This window comes from Lepisma saccharinum, chromosome 5 (genome assembly GCF_977018435.1).
Source record: "Lepisma saccharinum chromosome 5, izLepSacc3.1, whole genome shotgun sequence".
Lineage (NCBI taxonomy): Eukaryota > Metazoa > Arthropoda > Insecta > Zygentoma > Lepismatidae > Lepisma > Lepisma saccharinum.
In genome coordinates this window covers 63091155-63103816 of record NC_139233.1, presented here as the reverse complement: position 1 = coordinate 63103816, position 12662 = coordinate 63091155, and the positions used below count along the sequence as shown (strand labels likewise).

The 12662-nt window shown below is 37.5% G+C and overlaps 1 protein-coding gene across 2 annotated transcripts in view; it reads right to left on the bottom strand.

Moving 5' to 3' along the window:
• Positions 1-6655, bottom strand: part of LOC145988387 (neuroendocrine convertase 1-like) — a 145850-nt gene extending 139195 nt beyond the window's left edge. Inside the window, exon 1 of one of the 2 annotated variants that reach the window (XM_083123266.1) lies at positions 6542-6655. The gene's annotated coding sequence lies outside the window, so the exon portion shown is untranslated. Of the gene's footprint in view, positions 1-4254; positions 4354-6541 lie in introns of those variants that run through there. The other variant, XM_083123267.1, reaches the window with a different exon arrangement.
• Between the last annotated feature and the right edge of the window lie 6007 nt (positions 6656-12662).

The window sequence follows — 12662 nt, the reverse complement described above, 5'->3', positions numbered from 1 at the left end:
GTCCAGGTCCGTTTGTGATTTTCCTTTCACTAAAATCATCTTATCGCTTTCATTCTCATCTTTGCGATTAGACAAAAGTGAAAAAGAAACCGAAGGAGATTAAAAAAAAATGAAGTAACTCTTTCTTACTGTGCCACCTTGTGTTTTAATTTTCTTATACTGCTACAGTTTCAGTATAAAATGGTCGTTCAATATTGTATCTGAAACTTTAAGCAAAGAAATAACTATTATGCTCACCGCTCACAACACCCCCAAAAGCCATTTAAGTGCAGTCCATAGTGCCCTTGCAAATACGTATAAGAGTTTATTCACAGTGCTAAAAGATAATGAATCCATTGCTACTGCACATTCACTAAATCTACCTCGATTCACAACATAGAATAGTACTTGCCGAGTAGATGCGAAGTATTTTACGTCCTCCGATCCTCGTACCAAGTCTTGACGTTGAAGGAACGACCAGCATTACCCCGAAAGTGCAGCGGGGATAATGTCCCCGCCCGATCAGAGGATATAATGGCGAAGTATAACAAATTGAAAACTATATGTCTGTTGTTTTTTAATTAATGATACCTAAAAGCTACATTCAGCATCGATTCTGTCATCTAATCGGGAATCCATATATCAATAACAAAATGCAGCATTGGGTGTAGTGAAATTGACTTTGTAAAATATATGGAGCATCGAGATAGAATCGAATCCCTATTTTGTTGGGTTCGGGTTAGTCCACGTCGCGGTTTACCGTGTGCCATTGGTATATCCTAGAGAAGAATTATGAAGAATATTTCACGTTTAAAAAAATGCCATGCATTGTGCCATGAAGGCACATACGGGGTGTTGAAGTATTTCCATACCCACATTCTTGAGCTCTACTAAGTTGAAAGCGGTGTTATCTGAACCACACCCCGGTCGCCTTTACCCAAAGAGTTGCCCCAGATAAATATTGATTGGAGGCGGATAAGGCCTGCTTTATGCACAGGCATTGTCTGAAGCATTCCAACATGAGGCTACCCCTTCGGGAACTGAACTGGGGGGAGGGGGGTTCTCCTGCGTGACGGTCAGACGTCATGTCAATTCGCCCACTGCAGTTTTGTACTTAGAAATAATCACTAACTTAATATTAATACTTCTGCATATTATGTATTGGATATGGTATCTTGCGTCTCTGTTTTGAAAAGTGTGACATTTTCTCGTTGATAATTATCATATTATTATAATAGGTCATTATTTTATAATAGATATAATAGCACACACTTCTCTCCGTTGGTTGCGTATTATTTGTTTATAGGAATTGAATATTAAGAGAATCAATTGTAAATCCAAGCCATTAACATAGGCAATAACATTTTGATTTATAGAAATTACCTCACTTGTTTTGGAGGCATTGCTAAAAATGTGCATAAAATGGTTATTAAATTGTGCAAAGATACAGTTAACACTTTTTTTTTTTTGCAAATACGTCATCACTACTGATATAAATTCTATTGTGATAAAATAGGATAATCGCGACTAGTTTTACAGTTTGAAGTGTGGTCTGAAGCATTGGGTAATCTGCCTCCAGCTGAGATCGAACCCGGAATCAATGGTTTAAAAAGTTACAGCGTTACCACTATGCTCAAATTTCATTGTGCAACTCTTATTTTAAACTAAAGTTTAAAAGTAAAGTGCTCCTCCCTGTGATTTGCACTATGCCATGAAGGCGTATAGGGGGGGGGGGAGTTAGGGCCCCACATTTTGTTGATCACGGCCGAAGGTGGGCGTGATGTGATCAGCACCACGCCCCTGGCCGCCTTTACCCCCCCCCAAGAGTTTCATCCAGGTACCCACTTTATACGACGTTGGGGCGCCGGAGCCGCTTGAACAGGTGGAAAAAATCCCGGTTCTCCTCCACCGGGGATCGAACCCGGGTTTCTCGCACGGTAGTCAGACGTTAAACTAAAGTTTAACACAGAGTTTTTACAAAATACGTACAGAAATGCACAAACCTTTTTGGGTGGTTACTTAATCCATGACGGTCGGTCACTAAGGCAAAAACAAGGAAACTTTTCTAGGAGCCCTTGCTCGGAGACTGAAGCGACAAGTGTCTTCTTCCAAAATAAGTATCTCTCGGACTAAAGCGGGGAAAACAAATCTAATGCCGTTCCAATTAATGTCCTCCTTGCGCTGTTGGGGATGCAAAGAAACAGAGGCGTAACAAGCTGAGAGAGGAGGGCGCTGAGCACGGAGAGGAGCTTTGGTGTCCATGGGAGTCATTGCCGTGATTGGTCGGCGGCTGAGTGCGTCGGAGTGCCACCACACGGGGGATTAGTCTCCCGGTGGAAACGGAGCCTGGGTGGTAATTGTTTCACAGCCAATTTTGTAGCCAATATAACAGAAGACCTAACTTTTCTTGGAAACAACATAATTATCAGAGATCACGTGTCTGGCATCTCCAAGGTATCGGATGTTCGTTTCTCTGAGTAGCTACAAAGTTATTTTTTCGTTGCTCTTTTCTGCAATTATATAAAACTCAGGACTGCGTCTACAGTTCTGTCTCAGATAGAAACTACACAGTTGATGCTCACAAAAATGTCGAATCCTCTGTTTACTTTTACTGCAGGCGAGGGAAAATGAAATAAACCTCATTACAAAGCCTCAAGTATGTACTTTAGATACAAGTGACATTCTTACGTTGTGATTAATTCAGACAAAAATACGTGTAAAAGTATATTTTTGAACGGTTTTTATACATAACTCGAATTTAATTAAGTGCAGCTTCTTGTAAACCGGTCGTGAAAATATAAATTTGCATATGATTGAAGCTTGTTAATGATATTTCGATCAAAGGCAATATCATACCAATTTGTAGTTGATGATATTTTAGCTAAAGAACTCTAAATTCACAGTAGTTATTTTTTTCACAAAATCTGTGATACTCTTCCCTTGCCAGACATGGTCACGAATTCAAATTTGATTGCAGGAATTTTCGTATGATTGAAGCTTGTTAATGATATTTCGCCCAAAGGCAATATCATACCAGTTTGTAGTTGATATATTTTTATAGCTCAGAACTGTAAATTTACAGTAGTTATTCTTTTCACAAAATCAGCGACACGCCTCCCTTGCCAGACATGGTCACGAATTCAATTTTGATTGCACGAGCATCTTTTTCTAAATAATATAGTCAGTCTATAGTCTATGTACCTCAAAGTTTTAGTTCAAATGCCACACGCGAAATATTACCAGCTATGGTAAAAATATGGATGACTGATTTAGTGTCGCAGAGCGTCAAGTGGTCGTCAGTTTTCGGGTTCGAGTCCCGAACTGAGCATTATTTGTGAGTGCCCCGATAACTTTTTCTAACCACCGCATCCTCATCTTCGACATTAGCCATGTAAAGTAACAAAAACACAAATACAGATTGATTCAATGATGGATTGAAGTATTCATTAAGGTTTGGCAGATGGACGACCTTTCTCCCACTATGGTTATTAGATATTTGTTGTTAATTTCAGACATTTGAGAGGACGATCTCTTAATTATAGGTTTCGTATGCTAGTTGGAACTTCTTTTGCAACTTTCAGGCCTCCTGTTGAACCGTTGTACCGCCCAGGGATTGATTATATTATTTGATAGATATAAAGATAAACGTGAATCGAAAACGTTTAATTACTATCGGATTCTGACTGTAGAAATAACTCCAAAAACCCTTCAGCGGTCAAGACCTGCTATCGAAAACGGAGTCCGCTATGTCTTTTCAAGTACCTTTACAATTGTGCTCACAGCGTTAGGTCAACAGCAACTCTTGCTGGAAGTGGCAGATGATCTCCTTTTTAAAATTATAACACTATTAAATCTTGTTTCCATGATATGAAAAACTCAATATGCTGACCAAGACAGAAAATTTATTTTATTTTAAAACATAAACTAAACGTAACGTTTCAACCTTCAGAGTCTTCTTCAGACTCTGTCGCTACAAATTTTGTACTGGGTACAGAGTCTGAAGAAGACCTTGCTAGAAGGTTGAAACGTTACGTTTAGTTTATGTTTTAAAATAAAATAAATTTTCTGCCTTGGTCAGCATATTGAGTTTTTTCTTTTCAAAAGTGTAACCTAAATGAACTTTGTTGCAATAATTACATAAATAATTATAATTTAACAGGTTAATCACACCAGTGAACATTATTCTTTTAAGCATTGTTCCACTCTCAACAGACAGTGAAGGAGGAAGTAGTGACTTGCTTAAGAATTTAAACACTGGCGTAAATTAATACGTACCTTGTAAATGTGAATATCAGGTGATTGAATCGCGACCCATGTTGAGAATTCCTTTGAGCCAGAGCAACAAATTCTGCCAGCAACGTTCTGTCTGTGATATCGGAGGCTATTGCAGCAAAATATTCAACCAACTGCTGGGAGTGATAATAGCGACCTTGCAACCGTGGAGATAGTGAAACTCTCTCTGTGTGCACGCATACACAGGGACAAATAATTGAAAATACACCGTAGGGATTCACGGAAATGGCAGTACAATTTGGAGGCATAGTAGCCGCTATGATGTGACAGTGGCTGAGCGAGGAAAAGTTGTCAGAGTTATAAGTAATAATGGGAGTATTTATTACATGTAGCGACTTCCCCGTGTGCTTCTCCACATGCCCCCTTTTTTCATGGGTATAATAGGGAAGGGGATAGATAGGGTGTGCGATAGAGAATAAGCCCAAGCGGGGATGACTGTGAACTTGGCGACAGATATCTAGTGTTGGGCGATATATCGTCCAGACGATATATCGAGATAATGAAAATATATCGTCCAGGCGGTATCAACTAGACGATATATCGTCACGATATTTTGACGATACATATCATGTCGGTGATATATAGTCACTATATTTTGGTGATATATATCGTGTCGACGATATATCGTCACGATATTTTGGCAATATATATATCCTGGAGACGATATATCACCGATATCACGATACGGAAAAAATATCAAATCGTATCGTCTGTGACGATATTTACTTGACGATATATCGCGATATAAAATTTCCTATATCGTCAATCTCTACAGATATCCAAGTGAGTTGATAGCTGTTATTTGCCCACGTTATTTTTGCCTTGTTAGGCATTTGCGAATGGTCAGATATCTTACTGCGAACTGAACACAGGCCCCTCTACTGTCCCTAACCAGACGGAGATAGATAAAATTGTGGGAAAGTTGATGCGTGAATTAACAGCAATTTTCCATGAAAAAATCCATGTGGAGAAGGAAATGTATGGGAAGTTGTTATAATACTCCGTTAAGGGAGGTAAAAGTTTAATTTCACTTTACGCTACATCCCATATATGTATAAACTAAAAATAATAAAACGAGAAACTACCTCTTTCACATCTAATGCATCCCCTACCAACATGTAGAATCATGGCTCCTCAATGAATACAGTGCAAGATGGGGAGACAGCTAAACAATTTTCTGCCACCCAAGCGAGAGACGCTAAAACCTGCTACTACTTACGCACTCAATACTATTTTGGTTGACCTATCTTTGTGCGGAGATTAGAAACTCTGATAGGTAGTGGTAACGCTATCGGCTTCTAATGAAAGAGTCACATTGTACACTGATTCAGAGGCCACTTAATACTGTAGGTCCAGTCGCAATTAGAGTTATTTATTTTGTTGGAGTTGATGTAATGTCTTAATCTTTGATTTAGTCTACTAACTGAGCAGAAGAAACTTTAAACATAACACTGCTAAGTACCCTTGTCGAGAAAGGCGAGAAGCAGGGTGGAAATTAATGAGTATGCCACTATATAATAATAGAACAGAATTTAAACCTAAAAAAAAATTAATATTCTATACAATATACCGACCTTCGCGTTGTGGTGGTTAGTGCTTTAGGTTTCAAAGACAGAGAAACTGTTTTTTAATCCTATTTTGTGGATGGGAAATTGAAACCCTATCACTTTATATTAGGCTTTTATGTTCTGCATGGTTGCAAATGAAATGAATTCTGTATGGAAATTTACTAATTTGAGAATAATATTGTTATTTGTTCACTTTCAGTGTAGTTTTTCTGCTACTTTTGGCTCGCTACGATGAGGATGAATAACTATTAGGTGAAATTGATGAAGGAACAGTCACAAAGAACACCCAGGCCGAGACTCAAACTGAATTTTGGTGGCGAGTTTCAAAAGTCAACTTAATGAGCCACCAACGGCAATTATTACCAAGTAAAAACCCTCCTGGTTTTCCCCAAGTCACATGCGTGAAAGTAAGTAAAATAAAATATTTATATTTAAGTATGAATACTTCTTGAGTGAAAGTGAGTGAGAGAGAGAGAGAGAGAGAGAGAGAGAGAGAGAGAGAGAATGAGAGATTTATTCACAAAATGTAACGAAATATATCTTCCTAGTTCTTTCGGAAAGTCCATAAAGATCAACTTAAAACTGAATCTGAAGATTGTCTCAGGAGAGATAGACATTTTAGCCACAGGATAATATTGGCAACGAGGAAAATATTGTATCAAATATTAGAATTATTTTGAAAGTAAAGATATTGTACTAACCTTCGTAGCACAGAACGTCACTCCTTAGTCAATCAACAGGTGCGCAGTCTGTTAACAAAGGAAGACAGCTCGCGATGAGAGGATGGAGCGATTGCAGGTACGCGAACACATATGTCGGAACAACTGGCGATGTCATCTCCACTCTCCCCCCTCCCCTCTGGATCCTCTTGACATATTTGTTTGCCTGCAAAGTGTCGTGATGACGTACGAATCTCATCCAGTCTGTTAAAATGGAGGAGGGAGAAGAGGCTCTTGTTTTCCTTTCAGTGATACGCATGCTATGATTTACATCAAGTTTGCCTTTTGGTCCTTTAATTCGGTTTGTTGTGATGCCACAGAAATCCTATAAATCAGAACATAATGTAATGAAGATATCCGACATAGATAATTTTAACAAATCAATTCCTTATTCTAGCAACATTATTGGTGATTGTCTCTTGGTCAATTCTAGGCTATTCTGGAAAAAAGCACCTAAGTCATATTCAATTTTACAGTAGACAGTTATTTATGTTGATTCTTTTAATAGCAAACATTTCAGACATGATGTACATGTTGTATCATCACTGTTTAGAATATTGACAATATAAAATTATATTTATAATATTCGCTTTTATTGGTTCATTTTGACTTAGAGGATAACAACAGAAAATAAAAAAAAAAGCAGTATCTTCCTTCCTTAACACCCTAGTCCTATAAAATGGACACCTGAAAAATTAATGTTCTCATAAACAATAGAAAGCATGTAATATGATTCTGTGTAAATGATATAATGCATAATATGGGATTGAAAACTTAAAAAGTCTTTAATATGGTAACATGTATCAGAAAATATCCATGTCTGTAACAATACATCTGATAAATTTAAAGTTCACAGGTCACTAGCAGGTTAAAATTAGACTGCAAATAGTATGTTAGAAAATTTGTACTTACTGTGGTCAAGAAAATTGGTGATTTGGACAATAAAACTATTATATGATTAAGATTTTACACCTCCTTACTGTACGATTTCTTTAAACATTTGTCCAATGCTCCTGCGTTGGTTAATACAATTGTTAGATATATGAACCTTACAAAATTGGTTAGGACATTTCTGTGACTATGTAATCTTAAATACGAGTAATAAAATTTTGTTCTATAACTTATGGCGATAAATCGTATTAGAATTAACCATCCAGCCACATGTACTGAATAGGGCCTCCCTGATGGCGCAGTGGTAGCGTCTTCGCCTAGTAAACAAGGGGTTCGATACCCGGTGGAGGCACATAGTTCGGATTCCACTTTAAACTGTAGGTCCAGTCACGATTAGCCTTACTGTGCATAAAGTGGACTTAAAACATCAATTCAACAACATGTACTGAATAAAATTTTGTTAAACATTTTTAACCATTGCAAGAACAATTGAGGATTATGACAGCCGATTTGGTACTAACAATGTAATATTTTATGTTTAATATTATTGTGGAACATAAAACTTTTTTATATCTTTAACTGTATATTCATTCACACTTTGAAGACAATTTTACATTTTTGAATTATAATTTCACAGTGTAAATTCGGTTTTCTATTTTTCTTTAAAAACATATTGAAAGTGTGGGGGGGGGGGGCGTAATTAGAAAACTTAACATACAGAATAAAAATAACGCTTCGAAAATTGTAGAAATGACTTCAAACTGGGAACGAATGTTCAATTGAAGATGTCAGATAGTTTAAGTGTTCCACAAGAATATGAAATATAATTATTACGTTCTTTGTAGCATACCCGGTCTCAATCACCCACATCGTGCTTTAATGTATATAATAGTAGAATAATAAAAATATAATTAACATGAATGAAATGTATTTTAATATCTTTGTTATAAGAAATAATGTGCCTTTAATTGCTACAATATTAAGATATTTTCATTTACAATTTCTATCAATGAACTCACCCCACATGGATAGGAACCACGAGCCCTAAACGGTTGTAAAAACGAACGCGCTTTGAAGATTAATATGTTTCTGTTATCTTATATTCATTTTTACATCGAGATTTAGAGGTTTATATTGCCTTTCTTCCTCCCAATCTATGTTATAAAATCTGAAGAAATTTTAACATATTTAACATAACAGAATAACATAACATGTATGATATTAGTCTTCTTGTCCGGAACTATTTATCTTTTTCTGGGGTTATTTTGAGCGGCATTTAACTCTTGGGTTAATGCCGACGATGAGAACGAATGAAGAAATCTTGAAATAGATGATGAGGCAAACACAATGATACTTCCACGCTTTAGGGCCTCCCCGGTGGCGTAGTGGTAACTTCGTCGCCTTGTAATCAAGGGGTCTCGGGTTCGATTCCCGATGGAGGGCCATAATGACTCGGTTTCCACTTTAATCTGTGGGTCCAATCCAGGTTAGCTTATATGTGCATAAAGTTGACTAAAATACCTATTCAATCAATCAATCAATCAATAGATGCGCTCAGTTACATTGTGCAACATTTATGGTTACAAATGTTTCAGTCAAGGAGAATTTACAGCTCAACTGGGATTTACAATGTTTGTAGAGAAAGTGATCGCAATATAAACTTTCAACCAGAGTCAAAGACACTGTAACACATTGAACAGCGATCAGTAATCCCTCTTTTGTACTCTGAAGGTGTATCAGGGACCGAAATCTACCAAACGCTTGCTTGCATCACAATACACAGGACTAATGTGCAGATGACTTGCCACTCTATCGATAGTTACTCGTGCGTCAGAATCATGGTGTGGACTTGTTCAAACTTGTCATCAGTAATGGATGTAAATGCTGCTGCTCCTTTGTGCTTAACACTTGTCCAACAGTTTCAGAACTTCTCAATCAATTCGAACACACTTTATAATGGCTAACATCCAGTGGCGGCTCGGGGTCTGGGTCTATGGGTGTGCACCTTGGCCTCGCGTCCAGAAGAAGTGTTATTCCCACTCAATTATTCCTGCCCGTTTCTGCTAATCTCATTCGCAATCCAAGTTATGACGCACCTTTCCCTGATGATGAGACGATAGCAGAGTTATATTTCATGAAAATTTTTAAGAAATAAGGTTTATACAAAATCGAAATACCCTAGTGATTTTTTTTAATCGAGCACGAGAGAAGATGTGTTGTTTGGTCTCTTTCTTGACCTGTAGAAAATTCAGCATTCGACGACCTGACAAAATCTCTCGCATACCGATAAACTGCTATGGTTTGTAAAGGATAATAATATTGCCAGAATTTTGTGTAATTGCCATGTTTTAATAATGTATATTATCTTTCTTCAATGTAAATATGTCCCATAAGAAACCCAAGTTTAATGCCACATAAACATTTCATCGTACACTTAAGTTAATTACTATTTTTAATGTGCTTATTCACTTTAGTCATTGTAATGAGGATCCTCGAAACCTTAATCAAATGAAACTAGTTCTTACCTTTTCAAAAATTATCTCAAATCAGTGACATAATAGTACAAGTTACAGATTCCATGCACTGAATAAAGAATTGGATTGACTGTTCTGTGACAAAATTACAAGATTAAACTCTGATTATTTGAAATTTTCCTTGAACTTCCAAATACAATTCAGAGAGTCTAAATGCACCAATTACTAGGACATTGTGAATGTTTTTAATTCAAACCGCTGACATTTTATAAAACTGTTTTTCCAGCAACTGTATCAACGTATTACACTCTTCGCATCTGGCCTTGCATGGTTGAATAGTACCCTTGTCACTACACGCAACGCCCTTTCTCCTTCCTTTCCCGCCCTCCCCTCATTCGGATTTCAATGATTTGCTCAGAACCGCGCGAGGTGAGAGAGATCAAAATTTCCCTTGCTGAGAAAAATATCCCTCAATTTGCAATAATGAATGGGTTGTTCTCGAGTTTCGACTCCGTCACACGGCAAGGAGTGGAAAGTTTGCAACACTACATGACGAAGAGGGAACAGCGCATGTCCGTTGCTACTATGTCACAATTCTTTGTGCGAAGCGAGTCCGAAAGCCCTTGATCCAAGCCATAAAAGCCTTTCTGCTTTCTCTACCCACCGTTGAACACAGCGCCATTTCATTGTGCAGCCAGGTGCAGCTGTGTGCACTTCCTAATTGTGTTCATGCCGCCCATCCGACGCGAGTTACTCAGAAAAGCTGACGTAAGGAAGTAAATGGAAGGTAATGTGGCCCGAGAACATTTCTTGTTTTGAAATGGCTTTCAATGAATGAATATAATAAAACAAATTAATTACATTGCACATTTATTTGGGTGTGAACGTGCGAGTGCGCGAATAGGCAGCAGCCGCTGCTGCTAACACTTCTCTAATATTGTGATGCAAGCCTTCGGCGGATCTTGGCTCCTGGCAATCTCATCTCTGCCATCTTAAGTAATCTTGTCCACGAGTTTTCAACCTTCTCTACGTGTTAATTCACACATCTTGGGGTGTTGATCGCATTGTTCTCTTTCGAATTTATTGTTTTCTCTCATTAGGTCGAAGCTCGATTGTGGATGTCTTGTGCAAACTCTGCTTGTCCTTCTCAACTTCGCATCCTCAACGCAGTTCATCGTGTTAGTATTCGTCTGCGTTCCGGTGCACTTCGTACCTGTCCAGTCTTCTACTTGTTTGTGGAGGTATAGGAGCCCTTGTTATCTCTACGAAAACAACACATTCTTAATTAATGCCACCATTTGCGCTGGGTGCTATCTAATCCATCCTACTACACTGTAAAAAGTTGACAGTAGAAGAAACGGTCTAAGGCCGTCAATTCTCGCTGCCATCCAAGTACCGTAAAAATTACGGTGACCGTAAATTTCTTTTTACAGATACATGTATATTTAACGGAAATATACCGTAATTTTAACAAGTTTGTTTTTTAAAAAATACGGCATAATGCCGAAATTTAAACAATAATTGGCTGTATTTAGATGGAATACTTTTTTGCATAATGTAAAAAATTATACTTTTTTGGCCAGACTTAATGTCAAAAAGTTATTTTCACATTACATATTGATGATTGATTTTGTTCTGACATAGGTATAAAATTTCCAATTTCACTGCCAATGTATGTGCTTAAAACACTCCTTGGCAGCACAGTTCATCGTTTTCCACGATACTAAGGCATATAGAGAGAATTTTACATTTGCACAACACACAATTGATTTACGTACCCTTGCAGAGGTCGACAGTAGTTAGAAAGTAAAAATTACCTGTTTAACTAGGGGGAAATACTGAACTACGAATTCTGTAGTGGATTGGTGAGCTAACGTCCCATAAAGCTAGATGTGCCAGGTATGAAATCCAGTTCATACATGAGTGTATCATTGTATTTATTATACCCATTCCAGCATTTATAATCATTATCACATTTAACCCAATATGCAAAAAGAAACAAAAACACCAAAATAAGAATTACAACTTACACTGGTCAACAAATTTTAATTTTTTTTTTGCGACATGGATGAAAATTCACTTTTCTTTATCAATCCATGATGCTAAACACGATGCTGACAATGAAAATGACACTCAACTTCCGGTTTAAGAATTATACGAGGTATTGTCGAAAAGTCGGGTTTCCCAATGTTCTAACGTAGTGGAATGACGTATGCTTGGTGTGCATGTGACTTTTACGCTTGAACTGTATTATGCGAACAGTAGAAAATGTGGGTATATTTCCATCTGCCTTTCCAAGTAAATTCATGAATCATAGTTTTTACATTAATCACAAAATAATTATTTTCTGCTATACTACTGTATGGTGTGTTCTTTACTACTTACGTGGGATTAAATCCGCTTCCTCTTTGCTTCCCTTTTGTAGTGAAGTTCAGGATCATCCCTGGTTACTGTCCAGCAATAGTCGGCAAGCATTCCTCTACTCCATTTCCCTTGGTATCTTTTCTCCATTACAGATATTTGTTGGTGGAAATGCTCACTGTGTTCATCACTTACCTCCCCACAACTTTTCGGGAAGAAATTGAGATGAGAGTAGAAAATGCAATTTAAGGAACATATTGCAACCCATTTTTTGATACGATGAAACCAAATTATTTACAAGTTTTTCATAGTCTTCAGCACGTCTGTTTCCCAAAACATTGTTGGAGACTTCTCCGAAAGAACTCCATGTACGTTTC